Genomic DNA, 21,220 nt, shown 5'->3' with positions numbered 1-21,220 from the left:
TCTATTATAAGAAAAATTTCACCAAGTGACCCCATGATAATTTTTCTGGTACTGCTTTTGCTTAGAAAAGAAAGAGAGAAGTATTGATCATGGGCCAAAATAAATCTATCAATTTAGTCTCTACCAGGGCAAGTTGCTTCAATGCCCATGACATTATGTCCAGGGAAAAAAATTCCCCTACAGCAAAAATATATCTCATTTGTGCCTTACTTGGTACTTTATTAAATCATACTATTTATATATTTAATTATATGCTACTTCATTTTAAACATTTGAAAATCTGATTCTATTCATTATTTTTGATTTTTGCATCACAGCCTCTCATTGGAAGTTAATAAAGGGTTCCCCCACTAGAACACTTCTTTGTCTTATAGTTGTCAACGTGTCTGCCTTCCTCAGGGAATTTCTAGGCAGAGTCAGTGTCATTTTCTCATGACTCTTTTGTCCATAGTGGTTGGCATATTGCCTGGCACATTTCAGTCATTGTTAGCAAAATGTCTCCGTTTATGAGCAGGGAGGAGGAAAGAATGGAGAGAGGAAATGAGGGAGAGGCAGAGACATGGCAAGAAGATGGCAGGAAGCGAAGAAGAAAGGAAGGAAGGAAAAGTGGAAGAAAAGAAAGGAAGAAGGAATCAAGGGAGAGAGGAAGGGAAAAGTCCTAATGATTTATGCCTTTGGATGAATCATTACTACCCGTAGGCATCTTCCAATCAAAACTAAAATTCTGAGAAGTAATCGTGATTAGGTCAGTAGTTACAAAAACTTTCCTGGAAAATGATTCATCTGACTTCTCAGTAGCAACAACAAACTAAGTAAGATGGATACCAGTAACTGTGGCCCTCATTGAGACCGGAGCACGGTGGAAGGAAGGGATGACCAGCAGGCTTTAACCCATGGGCTTTGTACAACAAAGGCCAGCACAAGATTCCAAGAGTAGAGATGAATGTGAAAGAGGGAGGAGAAAAGATAAAAGGTCACAAAAGACAGATGAAAAAGGTAAGTCAGGAGGTACCTGGGTGGCTCAGTCAGTTAAGCATCTGACTATTGATTCAACCTCAGGTCATGATCTCGGTGTCATAAGATCAAGCCCCATGTCAGGTTCTGAACTCAGTGGAATCTGCTTCTCTCCCTCTGCCCCTCCCACTTTCTCTCCCTAATAAATAAATCAATCTTAAAAAAAAAAAAAAAAAAGCCCAAAAGACAAGTCTCTATTCTAGAGAATAGAACCAATAGGATCTATACAGAAGTATATGTAAGAGATTTATGATAGCCATTGGCTCATGTGGATATAGAGGCCAAGAAGTCTCACAATCTGCCATCTTCAAGCTGGCAGTAGTGTCACTTAGTCAGAGGCTGGGAGACTGAGAACCAGAGGGTTGCTGGTATAAGTCCTAGAGTCTGAAGGCCCAAAAACTAGGAGCTTCATTGTCCAAGATCGGGAGGAAAAGGAAGTCTCAAGAAGGAAGAGAAGAAATTCATCCCTCCTTTGCCTTCTTGCCATGTTCAGGCTAAGGGACTGGAGGAGGCCTGCACACAAGGCCGTATCTCTTTACTCAGTCTGAGTCTGAATCAAATGCTGATGTCTTTCAGAATACCTTCCAAAGACACACCCAGAAATAATGTTTTCCCAGCGGAGTATCCCTTAGCCCAGCCAAGCTGACATATAAAATCAACTGTCACACTCTTTCTCATATCTGCCCGCTTATGACTGTTAGGCTTTGAAGCCCCTGTTCATCACCGCGCTCATCACACAATGCACCTTGTCCACTTTTGTTAGGCAGAAAGAAGTGATGGACGACAGGAATGATTTAGGAGGAAGATCAGACTTGGAATCAAAGCACCGGATTTAGGACTGCCTCCTCCACATCCTGGCTGCCTGCTAACTTATCTGAATGCATAAAACACACATAATCATAACAGACCTCCTGGAGCTGTTGTGAGCATTGCATGACATAACACACTCGAAACCTCCTAATAGATGATGAAGCACTAGGCAGACCCAAAGAGGTGTTTTTGTTGCCCAGAGATAATTGAGAATAAAACCATTTTCGAGAGACAATTGCAAGTTTTCACACCTTGATCTCATATGTATAATTTGGAAAATTACAGTGTGTGGTTAGTTCAGAAACAGAGGAGCTAACTACTTGTCTTTGACTTTCAAGGATTTTGGATGAAATCTGAAACCAGAGAGGCGCAAAGAACTAGCTTGGGGAAAATGCAGAAATAATACCTCTCTGCTGATAAAAGCAAATACATTTTACCTATGAAATCTCCCACTGTGAGAAAGAGCATCACATTCTGTTTGCACAGGTAATTCACTGATTATGAACCAGAAACTATTGTATATTCCAGTTTCTGAAGAAAAAAAAAAAAGTACCCTTTGGAGCCACCACTATTTGTCTTTCCCTTAAAAGAACAGACAGTTGATTTGTCAAGTGAAGTAAGAAATAGGCCACCTCTCTTTAATTCTCCCAATAATCCTATTAAAGCCTAAACAAAAATTTTATCTGTTGAGGCTTTGCAAATTAAAAGATCAGTTCCACACAGGCTTTCCAGAAATGAAACTTCTTGCAGAGCTAGCTACTCCTTCATGCTCACTGAAGTCACTTATTGTTAAACAAGGCCACTGAGTCTCCTGAACAAGTATGGGGTAACAGATATCAGCATTGAGTGTAACGCAGCAGTTCCAAGTACAGACTTCACCAACCTCAGGTCAAGCTTTGATTTTTACTAGGCAACTGTGAGAAAGTTCTTTTAGCTTGTAAGCCTGTTTTCTTACCTGTAAAATAATTGTAGTAATAATATCTACTTCAAGGCGATGTAAGATGAGGCAGGTAGAACATCTGCCACATTGCGGGGCACAGAGTAGGAGCTCTGCAAGCCTTAGCTATCAAAATAAACAAACCAAGCTCTAAGCCTCTAGGTGTATGCTATGTCAGCCTGCTGTACTGCCACAATTCAGGCAAATTTTATATAATTTTACATAATTTTATGTAAAATTTTATTATAAATTTACATAATTTACACAATTTTATATAATTTTACATAACTTCAACTTCATAATATGTCTCTGCTTGTTTGATTCTAAAGAAATTTTTTTTCTAAATCTTCAAGTAAAATTAACATTCCTGAAAGACATGTTTTGATGGTCCCGTGGACAAATCTATGTGCTCAGTCCTGAAAGTTGAGATAGGAAAATAGACATTTTGACAAAAATCAATTTTCTCCTGATAATGAAATGATATCATTTTGGAAATTAACTCACTTAGTGATTTGAATCACATAACATGCCTGGAAAAGGAAATGCTTTCCATTATTTGAAGGAATTTGGGGATCAAATAGTTGTGGATTGAAACAGACTCTGCCACTGATAAGATAAGAGATGCTGAGCAAACTTCTTAGCTTCTCTGTCTTGTGTCCCTCACAAAGGAATGATGATGTTGTGATGGTGACATGAGGTAACTATTCTAGAGGGTCCCACACAATGCCTAGGATTTAATGATGTACGCGATAACCAAGAGTTTCTTTTTCTTTCCCAGACCAGTGCACAGCCCAGCACCCCTAGAGATTTAGTCAGGGTAGGTCTGGAGAGGTAGATCTGCACAAATTAAAGATCAATGTTTCTGTTTTATACGGATGTCTACATCCAGAAATAATAGTGTATTTTTAGTGGTATTGTGTTTATTTGGTTAACTCATTTTAATTATCTCAGAAGACTGTGAGGCAGATACCAGTATGAGTCCTTTGATAGAGCTACCAAAACTGAGGCTAGAGAGGCTAATAATTCACCCACCAGTGAATTGGTACAGCCACTGTGGAAAAAATTAAAAATATAATTGCTGTAGGATCCAGTAATTCCCCTACTGGGCATTTACCCAAAGAAATGAAAACACTAATTCAAAAAGATATACACACCCCTACATTTATTTACAATATTATTTACATTACTTACAATAGCCAAATTATTTGGCTATTATTTACATTAGCCGTTATTTACAATAGCCAAATTATGGAAGCAGCGCAGGTGTCCATCAACAGATGAATGGATGAAGAAGATGTGGTCTATGTATACACAATGGAATATTATTACTCAGCCACAAGAATGAATGAAGTCTTGCCATTTATAACAACATGGTTACATCTAGAGAATATACTGCTTGGTGAAATAAGTCAGAGAAAGACAAATACCATATATTATAATTTCATTCAGATGTGGAATTTAAAGAAGAAATAGAAGAAATGAACAAAGAAACAGAAGAGACAAACCAACTCCTCCCAAAAAAGATTCTTAACTGTAGAGAACAAACTGACAGTGAGCAGAGGGGAGGTGGGTCGGAAGATGGATGAGACAGGTGCAGGAGACTGAGTACCCTTACTGCAGGAAGTACAGAGTAACATATAGAATTTGTGAAGCACTGTATTGTACACCTGAAACTAATATAACACTGTATGTGAACTGTGTTGGGAATAAAATAAAAAATAATAATTCACCCACTGTGCTCCCCAAAATAGGAGAAACAGTTAGAATGCAGACTTAAATCTCTCTGCCTCTGACTTCTGCCTGAGTTTTATGTGAATTCTTATGATACTACTACGTTTGAACTGGACTCTGCACAGTATTCCTCAAAGTAGAGCCCTTCAAATCACCTACGTCAAAAATAACTGCTACCTGTTAAGAATTCAGATTCAGGGTCTATCTCCAGAAGCAAACTGAAGCAGAATCTATGGGTTTTGAAGTCTGCAATTGTACTACATTGTCCAGATGATTCTTCTGTTCCGTATCAAAGCCTTTCTTACTGATTATTGCACATGCCTATCCCTAACCTCTGTCCCATGAAGTCTAGTACAAGACCAGCCAGTTGAATTCTGGTTAAGTGACAAGTCCATAGAATTTTTTTTTTTTTAAAGATAGACCATAGATCGATAGACAGACAGACAGACATAAGAAACTATGCAGCCTTAAAACTCTTTTCGTGCTATATGCAGAATAGCAGATCAGACTTTTCATCTATACTTATCTCCATGTCCCTGCCCATTGGAGGACTTGACTGAAGGTGGGATCCCAGAATACATGCAAAAATACATCATCCATTGAAAATTTTGGGGCATAATTATGTTCTCCATTATACTAAATTAGGACACTGTTTTTCAAATGTAAGAGAAAACATCCCTGTTAAAAAAGGGATGGCAGACCTAGGCTTCCTTCCTTCCTTCCCAAACCTTTTCTCTAAGTAAAAGTATATTGTCAGTAAGTAGTTTACATTTAGTAAAGTTAAAGCTTTCAAATGTGGAACAGATATATCATGCAGACTCCGAAGTATTGCTGTGAACTGGCAAAAGGCAGGTTGGGGTTTCAGGTGCTGGAAATGTACTGAGGCATATATTTTAGAGTCTGTGCTACCAAAAGGACATCTCAAGGAAACAAATAGATCTATTTATCTGGAAGCTTGCCTGGTCCAGCCAGCAAGATGTGATTTGCTGAATGACAGGGCTTATTTCTATGAACTAACAAAAGCCAGGAAGGAGTCATTAGGGAGTCGAAGATCGCTGAGTTTCCATTCCAGACCTCAAAACTACATACAACAAATGCTGAAAGGGAAAGACGCAAAGATCAAGAATCATTGACTGGTACCTTTGTGAAGGCATTCTCAGAACTCAGGGAAAAATAGAAAAGGCTTCCTTCTCTACCCCCCAGAGGCTGCGCAACTCAGTGAGTTGAAAGGCAAGGCGGAGAACAAGTAGCTTTAGAGGACTGATTCTGTTCATTGCATGATCCTCCTTAAAGACCTATAGGTCCTGCAGCTTGCTAATAGAAATTACCAAGCTTGCCATCCTTCTGTCTCCTCGGTTTGGAGGTGAGTGTGAGTTACTGCTAAAGGCAGGCAAAATACACTACAAACAAAAATGGAAAATATTTTCAGAAACAAAATGGACTGCAGTGGGTATTGGCAGAATATCACTCTCAGTTTATGAGGTGGGTGTCAGCTGACCTAGGCCCATCAGTGGCCGTCATTTCCTTTGCAAATAGTGACTTGCTCTAATCCTTAAACAATCAGCACATGGCATTCACTTGGTCAGAAAGCTAGGTATTTTTTATCTGTGTTTTATCATCTGTTTTTCTAAACATTGTATAATGAAAATTATCAAGCATCAAAAACCACTGAAAGAATTTTATAAAAAACGTGTAGAGCCACCACCTGCATTCTACCACTAATACCTTATTATATTTACTTCACCATTTATTCATTCTTCTATCTATCCATCAATTCCTCTTACTTTTGAGGCATTACAAAGTAAACTTCAGAGGCCAACAGACTTTGACATAAGTAGTACACTTATATAATTGAATTGTTTGGTTATAGTTTTCTTCTTTTGTATGACATTTATATGCAGTAAGATGCACATGTCTTAAATATAAATTTGCAGCATCTTGACAAGTGCACATATCTCTGTAACACAAAACCCTATCAAGATACTGAATATGACAAGCATCCAAAAAAGACTTTTCATATCTTTTTCCAGTCAAAATCCACCTATGTTACTCCAGAGGCAACCATTGCTCTAATCACTTTCTACCAGAGACTAGTTTTCATAATCTTGATTTTTATATAAATGTAATCATACAGCAGATACTCCAGTGTAAGGCTTCCTCCAGTTAATATTATCTCACAGGTTTCTCCATATTGTTGCATGTGACAAAAATTTGTTTTTATTGCTGAGTAGCATTTCATTGTTTACCCGTTCACCTGTTGCTTGATACCCAGGCTGTTTCTGTTTTTTGAATAAAGCTATCAACATTCTTTAATAACAAGAGGAACACAGGTACATAGGAAAGTCTGCCCCAACTGCCCCAAAATTCTATCATTAGGATTGCTAGAATATAATGATAAAAAGCAGACCAATTTTATTACATTATATTATTGTTTTTCAAGTCTCATTTACTATCTGTACCTGGCTGAACTGGCCTTACTGTGACGTCCTGCCTATCTTAAAACACTGCTGACTGAAACCATATCTGCTTGGTTCATCTGTATAAGTTCATTTTGTGGCATAGTGTCTGGCATACCTACAGCTCAATAAATATTTATCGAGTGGCTACATGAATGATCTGACAAAGCAGTAGAATTCAAGTGACCTTATTTTTAAAGCCTCCTTTATACCCTGGTATACTTCAGTGTAAGATAATTATGTCTAAGTAGGAATAAACACTTTACTTTTATGAAAATATTTCTCAAAAATTGTCTTGGAGGTTTTGATTTTAGTCTATTAGACAAACCATGTCTTATGTTGTGATATTTCACATTAGTTTGTGAGATTTAACATACGGCCACAGTTCATTGAAATTTAAAATGCATTCACATCAAATGAGACCTCTCTAACCATTAAACTCCAGTTCTATAAAATAGCAACCATTTATGTTCCTAAGAGCTTCAGAGGAGTTTGCACCTGTACAATTACATGGCTTAAATTTGAGAAATTTTGTAATATTGTGTTTGCCTATTTTCAGAGCTGTTTTTACAAGTGAGAAAGTCAATTTGAAATGTCACCACATCTATGAACAAACCAAAAATTGTTTTCTTGAAATTATACTGAATCTTAAATGTGTATAAACCACTGGCAATTTATTTGTAATTAGTATTCTGCTATATTTGGATTCTTCATTTATCACATTATTCTGGCCTCCCTCTTGTGGTTTTTCAACAAATAAATTATTTTATGGTCCTGTTTTATTGAGGGAAATAACTAGCAAATGCCCATGAAACACAGAACTATTTTCTTGGAATGAACACAAAATTACTTCTGAAGATTTAAAGACAAAATTTAGCATTTAATTTTTGTAATATGAAGGGCACAATTACAGGCTCTGCAATTAAACAATCTGTCCTTTGGTCCTAATCTCACCATTTCCTGTCTGTGTGAACTTGGGGAATTTACTACACTTCTCTGTACTTCAGTTTCCTTTTAAAATGGAGGCAACACACACGAACTTATCAGAGGGCTGCGAAGATCGAATGTATTTCTGCACATGCCATGCTTAGCCTGTGGGGACAGCTGAGTGTTGGGCACAGGGAATGTGAGGGTGCTTTCTCTCTTACTAGTGTTGCATCTTTGGCTTCATTTTCCCCCTTGAGGGCAGAGACTTACTCTCCACGTCTTCCAGATCTTCAAAGGGCTCACAATCAGTAGGTACTTAATAAACACCTATTGATGCATAACCTATTAATTCATACTCAACAATACTCAACCTACCCCTTGAATATGCTAGATCCTCCATCTCCTTCAGACTCAACATCCCATAATCTCTCTTCAGAGTTCACAACCGAGGTCTTAATCATTACAAACGTTTTACAGACAAGGCCACTGAAACTCTGAAAGACGTGGTGCAGTCTAATGACTCTCTGGGTCTCAAACGCTGCCCCTATCTTCACACCCTATCCTTTTGCCATTAAGCTGTAGCTAAAAAAACATGTGTTTGGCAATAAACGGGGCCAAGCTCCTTTAACTATTCAGCTATGACAAATGCAACAAAGAATTTTAGTGCATCTAATAAATATTTCATATAAAAATTTTGATAGAAATTCCACCTAAGTTTAACTTAAAAATTGAAAATGTAAAGCTATTTAGAATACAGCAGTTTGTCATTTTCAGTAAGCTAAGAAAACTGACTTCCCCTGAAGTGAAATATGTGAAAATTGCCTGAATGTTTGAAACTTAAGATCTTACCTATTATCCATCTAGGCACCTGCATTTCACCAGCTTTGATCTCACAGGCAAGATAAATTCTTCAGAATACACTGATATATCTCCAATGGACAGAAAAATCCCCAAATTTACCGAACTGGTTTTGTTATGCCATTCGATTTTTGTATCGCCACTTTGTCCTCTTACAGATCGTATGTAGCTAGAGGACTAGACAAGTGTGGTACCAAGATTCATTGTCGTACATGCTTCACTGAGTTAAACTCAATGGTCAAAGGTGGAAGGTGGAAATAAATATGCAATCCCCAGGTGGGAAAGAGAAGCAGTGAGGCAAAGAATTCCTGAGTCATAAATCTTTGCCCTGTCTGACAGGCAGGGAGAATGTAAGCTAATGAGGTGTAAAAGGTACAAATCCATTTCTGGATTACTATTTGTCTTCAGAATCATGGATCAGAGGTGCCCCAAACAAGCAGGCACAATCTGGCTGGATATTCATGACTCTAAACATCTTCCGTGGCACCTTCGTCATTGAATGGGTGAATCTCCCCTAAGTAAAATATAATTTGTATGTAGGGTAGAAGGAGCTTTGTGTCAGGATTCATGGTCCACGATTTTTATTTTTTCAGGAACTAAGAATTTAATACAGAGGAGAGAAAAAATAAAAAACTTAAACATTATCTGCGTTTGAGTTTATGACTTAGAAACCATCTCATGGGGGCACCTGGGTGGCTCAGTGGATTAAAGCCTCTGCCTTCAGTTCAGGTCATGATCTCGGGTTACTGGGATCGAGTCCCAGATCGGGTTCTAAGCTCAGCGGGGAGCCTGTTTCCCTTCCTCTCTCTCTTCCTGCCTCTCTGCCTGCTTGTGATCTGTCTGTCAAATAAATAAATAAAATCTTAAAAAAAAAGAAAAAGAAAAAGAAAGAAAGAAGCCATCTCTTGTTCTTCGGTGATAATTTTTTAAGCTTCTCACTTAGGCAACATCATGAATTTTTCCAGTAAGTCTTTTTATTCATTCTTCTCTGGGATAGGGCAGATTTTCACCAAAATTAGGTTGGGTTGAAAATGACATTATGAAAATGACACCCAATAATGGATGTCATGTGAACACATTATTTAAAAATCCTGACAGGAGACCCAAGAAAGCAGAGAGTCATGTCATTTCCTTTCTTCCCCACACTGTCCACTCTTGGGTTAGAGCTGTCCCAGAAAACAGGAGTGAGATGTCCACAGAGGTGACTTCACATGTGTGCAAACTGGGCACTGTTGAGTTAATGCTCTGTCGTCGCAATGTGAAATCAGTAATAATTTGATATTCGCCCTGGTGCTTTGTCTGAGGGGACGCTGGAGCATCCAGGGGAGCAGAGGAGAGACACACAACATGCACGTCTTCTGGTGTTCCTTCCTGTCCTATTTGGATGTAGCGGTGCTGATGACCCACAAACCCAAAATTCTGGTGGATCTACAATATGCGAGAGCTCGGCAAGACTCAAAGATTGTGGAAGGGAAAGATGTTTCTTATATGTGTGTAAGCACAGTCCTGAAAGCTCTGAGAGGTGACACTTTCTTTTCAAACCAGAACATGCTTTGAAGATAGAAAGAAATCATTCTAAGAAACACAAAGATTTAAAGAACCATATCATAGATATTCTTTGTTTACTTCCCTGTATCAGCCAACCACTGAAAAGAAGAGAAGGGAAACACAGGGCAACCCATAGTTTCTCTTTCTTTCACCCTTTCCTTACTTGTTTTTAGGCCAAAAAATAGGTTTTTAGAATGTGCACGTATCAAGAAGAGGAGTAAAAGCAGTTGAGTCACTTTTCTGCAGTATTTCTATTTTTCTGGCAAGAATGAAGTACATATATATATATGAACTAGGAAACATAAATTGTATAATTTTGATCATTCCACCTATGAATTAAATGCTCCTATATTTTCATTTAAAACGAACACTGCCCAACATAAGGATGTATGGTAAAAGTAATGCTAATAATTCAAAATTTTAATTTTTATATACATAGAAAGACACTGAAATATCAAGTCATTATGACAAGATAAGAAAGACCACAGAAAAGCCTTTATATTTTTGTGGCTTTAATGGCACGTTTTACATGCTTCCTAAAATGAGATAGGCATTCTCATTTTGCACTGGGACCCATAGGACAAAATATTCCCAGAAATAACTGAAAGTGTCCTGTGGATTTTAGGTAGAAAATTTCATATAATCTTATCTTTCCTTTAAAACTGGATTCTGCACACACAAGTTAGTAGGTCTCGTTCTGCTCCCATCATATTCCAAGCTCACCATCATTACAAATTAAACTCTGCTTTGAATATTAGTTTATCAAAATCAAGAACAATGAAGCATTGGTACTTCTGTTTTCAGAGGACTGGGATAAAAATGACTCATATGTGTCTGAACTCAGATCCTGACAAATATTTTAGTATTTCTTCCATCTACCAGGGAACTTAGTGCTTCAGAAAAAGTTGGGTGGATCACTATGTTAGGTTAACTTGTGGCCACTGATATATCTGACAGTTGGGAATGTGGATTTTAGCAGATTTTTTATCAATATAAGTATCCTATTCAAACACAAGACTGCCTCTATCAGCCTGTCCTTTATGTGCTTTGGGGATGCCCATTATGGACCCTGTGGTATACCTGTTTCTTATGCTTAGAAAACCCAGGTGCCTGGGTGGCTCAGTCAGTTAAGCATCTGCCTTCAGTTCAGGTCATGATCGCAGGGTCCTGGGATGAAGCCCTGCATGGGGCTCCTTGTTCAGTACAGAGTCTTCTTCTCCCTCTCCCTCTGTCCCCTGCTCATCCTTTCTCTCTCTTACTCTATTTCAAATAAAAAAATAAAATCTTTAAAAAAATATTTAGAAAACAGGAACAATAGAGAAATGTGATTGAACAATAGGGAAGGATTAGAAGTTGACTAACAAGCAAATCCCATGGGCCCACATCCTTTTATTAGAAAGCCAATGCTGTGTAACATCTGTTCAAATATTTGCTGAGCAACTGCTCTGAGAAAGATATGGTAGAAACTCTAAAAAGGGCAATGATGGAAGTGGTCCAGTGAGTAAGAAGAGATATGGGGATCATCACATTCTTCTGTAGATGTCAACTTCATTCTCATCCCAGTTGACAATAATTTCCCCTCTTAACCCTCAATAAGATAGTAATCACAGTAAAGCCAGAATAATCATAAATAAAACAAGCGAAGGACACTTTTGCTGAGCAATATAGACCTGACCAGATACAGAGACAGTAAATAGATGAGAAAAAAAGAAATCATCAGGAGTTAGAGCTTAAATGCTTTAATTGCATAGCATTGTATCTTAATTTTAGCCATTACATAAACTGAAAGACATAGACAACACCACAAGAAAGACATGCACAGTTGAAACAAACACCTAAGTAAGCTTCCCCCCAACACCTACATCAATCTTCTTCTTTTTTTTCTTTTTTATTTATTTTAGAGAGAGAGTGTGTGTGTGAATAGGAGGAGGGGCAGAGGGAGAGAGAATCCTCAAGAAGACTGCCTGCTGAGCATGGATCTGACTCAGGTTGGAACTCGTAACTTGGGGTCATGACTCAAGTTGAAATCAAGAGTCATTTGCTTACCTGACTGAGCCATCCAGGTGCCCCGACCTATATGAACCTTGTAAGAAAGTTTCTGTTTGAAAGAAAGGATGAGTTACTTGACATGAGAAATAACATGGGGCCACCCTGAGAAAAACATAATAGGTCCAGAATGCAAAAAGAGGGAAGGAGGTTTAACAGGATTTGCGGATTTGACAAAAAGATGAAGTCAGATGATGAAACAAAGGAAGGTAAAAGAAAGGAACAGAAAAGAAAGAATTGCTGTGAGAAATACAACTGGAGGAAGATATGGTTTTTAGAAAGATAATTTTAGAAAGACCCTCTGTGTACTATATGATACAATTTCTCCTTTGTTATCTTTTGTAGAATCCCTTGTGAGGACTTGCATGATTTTTCAAAGCCTTAGCACTTTCCTTGTGAATTTATTTTTGGACATGACATGTTACCTTCAGGTGGTGGCTGGTCATATTTATGTTAAACAAAAAACACAGTAAAGAAGATTGAATTAGGCAATGTCTTTGGTAGGGAATATTAGAAGTTAAGAAATTGTCAACAGAGGGGAAAAAATGAGCAAAGAAACTAAAAATAGACTATCTCAGGAAGGTAACAGCAGGGCAGGGAGTACCTGGATTCTATGATGGAAATTTTGGAATTTATAGGAATTTAGAAAAACTCAAGAGTGGAGAGGAATTAAATGCTGAAAGCATCCTTTTGCCCTGCTCCAGGTATTTCAGTCCAGCCTGGAAGACATCTGGCGATGGAATTCAGGCAAATTAAAGGGTAAGATAAGCACAGAGGCGTGAGGTTCAGGTTGAATCACAGTTCTCCCACACACTGGTTGTTATTTAATGTCATCTGAGAGATGGGTAACCAGCTATCCTTGTTTATTTAGGGGATAAAATGAACAAAAATGTATATTAATGGCTTAGAACAATGTTTAGCACTGCCTTCAGAAGTGTTAATTGCTACAATTACTTCTTGAGAAAACACTGAGGACAGATTTTTTTTTCCCAGAATTCAAATTCCAGATTTTAGAAAATTAATACAGAACATAACTCACCAGTTGGAGTCTCAGGCAACAACCTATAATGAAATATTAGTATTTCTGCAGCAGAAGATATGAATATACATAATAGTGATATAAATAAAGATCATATAGTCTCTTACCAGATTAGATCAGTCCTTATTGATAAATAAATCATAAAATCAATTAAGTTTAAAAAATTGTTTTTCAGATTCTTTTTCAATTTAGAATTTTGGATCTAGGAGGCTAGACCTGCACCATTCTCAGCACCATTTCTTGACAAGATGATTTATTTAATCATGTTTCCTACCACCTTTGTTTGCATCCCTACCATATCAAAGTCAATGTCCTAACAATAGTAGATGAGAAGCTTAAGGAAAGTCAGGCTAAAATTCTGCTTTGTATCCTGTTTAAGAAATTAGTAAGACAATGCAAGATTATTTAAAAATAATATAAATATTCAAAATATGTAAAAAATATAAAACAATGTTGATATTATGAAATGTTTAACTCTATTAAATTAAAAAAGCAATCTGACAAAATTATATAAATGAGTGTGTATACTACAAGTGCAAAATATGGATATCACTAGATGATTGGATTACAGGCCATTTGTATTCTCTATTGATATTTTTCTGTTTTGGGATTTTCTACAAGTATTATTGTTTATGGTTCAGAAAAGAGTATATTTATGTTAAGGTATATAAAATGAGCTGTGCAACTACAAAGGATGATTTTTGACATTGCAGTAACAGGATGTGGATGGTACATTGATCATTCTTTTTCTACACTAATCAATACTGTATGTCCAAATTGTCATTGAAGGATCACCATATGTGGCACATTATAGATGGTTTTGAATTCTTTCTCATTCCTCCCACTGAGAGATGAGGACAATCTCTCCTTCTCTTGCATGTGAACACCATACTTGGTGAACTTTAAAAGAGTAGGTGCAAAGTCCTGGCTAAGGTACAATCCTTACAGTTCCTACTTTGAATGCAAACAGGCAAAAGAGCCCAGTGGGGTGATCAGGAGGTGTTTCTCTGAAAAGGTTTCATGAGACTCCAAAAGACAGAATCTTATCAACTACATTTTAAAAAGAGAAAGCATGAACATACATAATTAAACACATGTTGGAATCATTAAGGGAGTTTTTCCTCAATCAGTGTGTTTGATGTTTCATAATTCACCAGAGATACATGTCACTTTCATTGTGAGTTATTGTATGGTTAATTCAAGAAGAATAATATAAACACAACACACTTCCCCCAAGGGCTGTTTATTAATTACTATCCACCTTTATAATTGTAGTCATAGTGGAATATTGAATTATTTTTTTGTTTTAGAGGGCTTTTGTGCTCCTCTTGTTAAAACCAAAAAAGGGCATGCTTGATTACAATCCATTCTGTAAGAATCAGTAAAACACCGATCTGAACAACCATTGTGTTTTTTTATAAAGTCTATCACAATTTAATTTTTGAGAACAGAATAGAGAGAGTGGATAAGCAGAGCAAACTGCATGCTTATACATGGATGTATTCAATTCCTCAACTGGTAGGGTGGTTAGATACCAGAGAGATAGGCATGTAATCTCTTTATCTACTTCTAACAAGCAGAACTTTCCACCTTATTTGTAGAGCTAATGTTTTCAGACTCCGTAGGAAAAAGCAAGAACAAAAACCTGAAGAGCAACTGCAGCAAATCTAATTGAAAATGTAGCTCCAAAGGCTTTTCTTACTTGTAGGTTTGTTCCACAAATTCAAAATCAGAATATCTAGCTGTTCATATGCCTTACAGTTGGATTACTTTCAGTTCCTTTTGATTTTTGGAATGGATCAATTCTATCAAACTTGTTTGTCATATAAACACATGTTGAGAAGACCTACTTTCCCCTAGTATCCGGCGTCTCAGAATCCCAGAATGTGAGATTTGGAAATAACGGTTTCTCCATCTCAGTGGTTTACAGACTGTTCCATGGAACCCTACAGTTTTTCACAGGTTCCAAAACTTTTGGGTTAGGACTTGCTTGTAAAATAATTTTACTTATTTTAAAAAATTAAAATCTAAATACCCTACAAATGAGGGACGCCTAGGTGGCTCCGTCAGTTAACCGCTGCCTTGGGCTCAGGCCACCATCCCAGAGTCCTGGGATTGAGTCCCGTGTGGGGCTCCTTGCTCCACAGGGAGCCTGCTTCTCTCTCCGCCTCTGCCTGCCTCTCTGCCTGCTTGTACATGCTCTCTCCCACTCTCTTTCAATCTCTGACAAATAAATAAATAAATAAAATCTTTAAAAAAACAAAAACAAACTACAAATGAAAGATACATAAAGACTCTATTAAGAACCTAGCTCTATTAAGAGCCCCTGAGAGGTGTGGTCTCTCTATAGACCCCTCTTCCACCTGGGGATCTTGAAAGGCATTCTGGGGTCAGACTGATGACTTTGAAAGTTCTCCACAGTTCAAATTCTATAGGGAGACATAATAATAATGTAATGAGATATCCTGGTTTGAATCCTGGATGAAAACATGGAAAAAAGGGACAGGCTGGGCTCTTCCCAGAGGAGAGAGTGGTGGCTGTAACTCTGGGGCTCTGCCTTGTAGTTTTTGTGTTGCTGGTCAGACAGATTGTGTCAATGAGTACAGTCTGAGGAAGTGGTTTTTATGCTTGGAAAGGGTCACGCCTTTTCTTCTGTGGAGTCTTTAGTGTTGTTTTGTTGCTATTGTTAACTCCTGGTCTGGATTTAGGCTTGGTTTAAGATTTATTATTGCTATGTTTATCTTCAGCAAAACAAAGGTCTCAAGACACCTAGAGGCTTCTTTTGTTTAAGGGCAGGCAGGAGCTGGTTTTATAGAAATGTTAATTAATGTCTCTTTGAATGTCTCAGTATGGGGATTGCCCACTGTGCTGTGCCCAGTGAGAGTCTTATCTCTTCCAGCTGTCCTGGCAGTAGCTCACTGCAGCTTCCTACTGATGCTCCTTAGCCTGCCATGGGAGGCAGTGGGGCATCCTGAGGATTTGGTTAGTCTCAGGAAGGAACCATGTTCCTCGTATCGTGGTATGGCCTGTTCAGGGCTCTAGCCCTGCCAACCATTATAATTTCTTTCCATACAGTCCTCCCACTCCTCTGGGAATAAAAGTGTTAAAAATAATTTTTTTCCAATTTCCTTTCCTCAGTACCCTGAGAGTGACAGTTTCTATTCTTCTTCTTATTCTTATATTATTATTATTATTTTTAAGAACTTAACATAGTCTTCTTTTTAAATTGAAGTACAATTAACATAGTGTTGTATTAGCTGCATTGTTTCAATATAATGATTCAAAGTTCTATACATTACTCAGTGGTCATCACAGTAAGTGTCCTCTTAATCCTCATCACCTGTTTCACTTCTCCTCGCCCTCCCCACCCCACCTCTCCTTTGGCCACCACCAGTTTGTTCTCTTTATTGAAGGTACTCTCTTTTATGTCTGTCTCTTTTTTTGTTTGTTCACTTGTTTTGTTTCTTAAATCCCACATGAAGGAAGCCATATGATATTTGACTTTGTCTGACTTATTTCACTTTAGATGATGCCCTCTAGTTGTTGGAAATGCAAAATGGTGCAGCCACTGTGAAAAATAGTATGAAGATTCCTCAAAATTAAAAATAAAATTACCTCATCTTATTTTTTCCATCTAAAAGATGGGGAGGTGGGCCTAGGGGAGCTCTGTGCTCCAGCAGAACCCACTATTGCCTTTACCCATGTCAGCCCCACAGGGAAAGCTTTCTCAGAATCCACCATGATTTTCTCTGTGAGCAACTGGTAAGAGTTCCAGGTAAAATTGCCTGCAAGATGGTATGAAACTAGAATTTTAAGATACTGTATTGTCTACTTCCCAATCTGGCTGAAGATCAGCAGTCATTTCTTTTCTTCCCTGTTTAGGCACACATTTTTTACTTTATTTTGAAGAAGAGTGATATATCGAGGAATGTGAGTAGATATGAAAAGGAGCCAAGAAAAGATGAGCCCTTACCAAGAAGATATCTTTATCTTAACTTGTTTGACTAGGTAACAGTTTCTGCCCCTGGGTGTAATTTTTGCTGAGACCAGTACTTCATGGACCAATACATGGGGAAGACACTGAAATAAGGAAGTTCTCTTCATACCTATTAATAAAAAAAATAAAAGTTAGTCAGCAGGACTACAAAAATCCAAGGGTGATTAACTCAAAAGATAAATTACCCCTGACATTTTAAAAGTATTGATAGACCATTGTTAAGAAGTCGAGGTAATGAACTCTGCAAAAATGTAGAAACAGTAAGCCTCAGGTAAGCAAATGATTCCATCCCATGATTCCTTACAGGTGTTTGTCTCTCTCCAGATTTCCCTGATACTGCAGTTCAGTGATAATTTTAAGAAAAGTCACGAACTTGCAGTCTGTCTTTCTCTTGTTATAATGGCTGGAGAAGCCTTACCACCAACTCTCTACTGTGGTAAGTATTATAAGAAATACAGAGATAAAGAACACATGTTCCTAACAAAGATGTATGGATTAAGAGGGAAAATAAGATATAGGGTAAAATTAGCACCAATTTGGACCCGAGAATTTCTTAAAGAGACCACTAGAAAGCTTTAAGAGATGACCTTGAGCTGGTCCTCAAAAAATCATTAAATGGAGAAGTATCATGAAGACACTCTAGCGGAAGGTAATGGAATGAATGAAGTCTGAGTTGAGAGGATTTAGAAGAATCCAGATTAGCTGAAGTGTAGGGTCAGAAAAGAATGGAGTGGAAAATAAGGCTGAAAGAGAGACTTGGGGTTATATTATGAAGAACTTCAAACACCAGACTATACCATTTCCATTCTTGCTGTCTATCACTACACATCAGACCATCCAAGAAGATCCCTTTTAGAGTATGCAGATCTATTTTTAGAAACCAGCAAGCAAGTAAAGGAAAAGAGCTGTGTTTCCCATCTATTCAAATACTGTGAAGTGCCCTACTTAGAACCAAATCTGTGAGCTCTGGAATGGAAATCCTTATCTGGCCAGACACTGACTTCTACCAAGTATATATTTGGCCTCCACCCCTCCCTCCCCAGCAGACCCTCTGGGCTGAACCTCTCACGCTTTGCATTTGTCCAGTAAATATGCTAATAAGACAATAATATTTTATGCAGAGGCTATTGCTGATACTTGTTCTTCTCCGTGTGATCATGCATAACTCACTGAAAAAAGCAGAATAGTGTTATTTCAGGGCTCATTCAAGCATATAATAGAGTTCCAGTGAATTACAGCAGACTCCTGCTTAAAGAACCACTTGGTGAGTTGTTGTTTTCAAAGAGTTGGACTAATCTGTTTGCCCACTTTGTAGACAGATTTATGCAGCCTGAGATGTATAGAGTCAGCTTTAAGTGTTCCTTGACATGTCGGCAAGGTATGTAAGTTCCTATGCCCCACAGCATCCTCCACAGGTGACTCAAGAGGAGGCTTAGCCCCCATGAGCCTGCTGAAGAGGAAGACATTCTTCCCTAAGAGAATCATTGGGATCATGACTTAGCAAATGAGATGCTCATCTCTTCCATCTGCCTATGAAGGTTTTACCATCTTCTAAATCCTCTCAAATAAAAATGTCTGGAGTGGTAACATTTCACCAATAAAATCTCTCCTTTATGGGGGCTTAATTTATTATAATGGTTTACAAGCTTCTCTTCTTCAATTCACTTGAGGACTGATGATAAATCCCATTAATACAGGTAGCTCAAAAACTATATCATGGTGATAATGAAATAGGAGATGGGGGATGAAGACAAAGAGGGGGAGAATTTTTTTTTTAAATGCACCTATTATATTGATGGTTTATTATGCGCCACATCCTATTCCTAATTAATTTTAAATATTGTCATCAAAGCCTCTCAATAACTTTGTATGTTAAGGAATGTCATTATTACCACTTTAAGGAGCATTGAGGAGTGAAGAATTAAGTTCTTTTCTTAAAATCACACATTACGAAGTGACAAAATGAATGTACACCTCTACCTCTACCTGTCTGGTTCCATAGTCCATAGTTTTATCCCTGAGGTTATTCTGCCTCCCCCTGGAAAAAGAAGCATGTGGTGATGAAGCTACTGATACATCAAAATGACATTAAGAATCATTCGTTATCAGAATACGTCACTTATTGCAGACAAGAAGAGGAATGCAGTGGTCCTCAGAACTGAGTGCACAGAGAGGGACTAGAATTAAAACAAAACAAAACAAAAAACTACATTGTCCATGTCCCACGTGGTAAAGATCAGCAGCCATTTCTTTCCTTCTGTGGGTTATGCATACATCATTTTTTCACTCTATCTTGAAAAAGAATGAAATGTGAAAGAGTGTTGATATAAACAAAAGGGAGTAAAAAGAACACAAGGATGCTTCAAAAACACATCTTCATCTTAACTTGTTTGACCAGATTGCCTTGCCAAGGTATAGCTTTTGCTGACATTCCATACTTAATTCCAGAGAAATGAAGCTTTCGTGAGTCATGTATTATGGAGAAGACAGTGAAATTAAGGAAACACTTCACATACATTAAAATATATATATATATTTTTTTTTAGTCAGACTACAAATCTACAGATTCTACTACAGATTCCAGACTGGTTGCTTCAAAAGATAAATTACCCTTGAAATGTGAAAAGTAGTTCTTGACTATTATAAGGAAGGATAATACACTGGAAAAATGTATGTACTTTTTAAACATAAAGAAAATAGTTACTTATCCATCTTATTGGCCAAAATCATCTGTTTGACTCTTTGGCTCTTCAGATATTGCCCAAATATTTTGTGCCAATGACTTCACCTTTCTGGATTAACAAAACTAAAATATTATTCAAGGGCAAAATGAAGTAGCATTTGAAGGAATACCACTTTTGTCATCATTATCATCATGAAAGGTAAAATCTTCCAAGTTATAAGCTATTATCCATTTTAAGAACAGAACATCGAAACTTACTTCAGATTTTTCCTATAGTTAACTATTTCACCATCATCAAGTATTTGTTTGCAGGGTCAGAGATACAAGCCACATTCTATTAAATAACTGAGAGAGAAAGAGAGATGGGGGGAGGGAGAGAAAAGGAAGGAGGAACAAGAGGAGGAGGGAGGAGCAGAGGAAGAAGAAGGGAGAAAAAGAGAGAGAATAGGAATAAATTATTTATAATATAATTAAACAATATTGTTGGTTGTTGGGGTGTCTCAATACAGGCAAGGCTCTGTTCAGATCCTCACACCAAGTCCTAAAGAGCTCTCAGTCCTCTCTGTCTCTTTCCTTTGCCTTTTTGGCAGTCATTCTCATCATTCCTCTACCTCCCTACCCTTTTGTCGGGCTTACCTTTCTTTCACTTGATTCATTGTCATGCCTTCCATACCTAGTAGGAGACTTCCCAGAGCTCCAGCATCATGGTGCTCCACAGCCTGGCCCGCAGAAAGAAAGATCTTTTCAATTCCCCATGCTGTGTTCAGTCAAGACAGAGTCTCTGAAGATTCGTCCTTGGTCATGTGACCGATTTGGATATGTAGAACATTCAAAGAAGCACATCGAGGATCATCTGGGAGAAGACCCCAAGGCATGAGAAAATAATCTCAGCCACCTATTAATGTACTATAATTAATGGAGGCAGTCCTAATTCATTTATTTCTTAATTTGGCTTGTTAGAGATTGAAAGAAGTTGCATAAATGTTTACATTTAGTTCATAATTCCATAACCTATTTATTGTGAATTTATTAACAACTAGGAATTTTAATAGATGCTAAGAATCCACACATTTAGAATAATCAGTCCTTGCCCTCAAAAGGTTCATATTCTTTATAAACAGATCAACAATTATCTTGTATACTTTGGAGAAATACAATGTTATATCTCAATTCT

Source organism: Mustela nigripes, chromosome 2 (genome assembly GCF_022355385.1).
Source record: "Mustela nigripes isolate SB6536 chromosome 2, MUSNIG.SB6536, whole genome shotgun sequence".
NCBI lineage: Eukaryota > Metazoa > Chordata > Mammalia > Carnivora > Mustelidae > Mustela > Mustela nigripes.
This window is presented reverse-complemented; position numbering follows the sequence as displayed.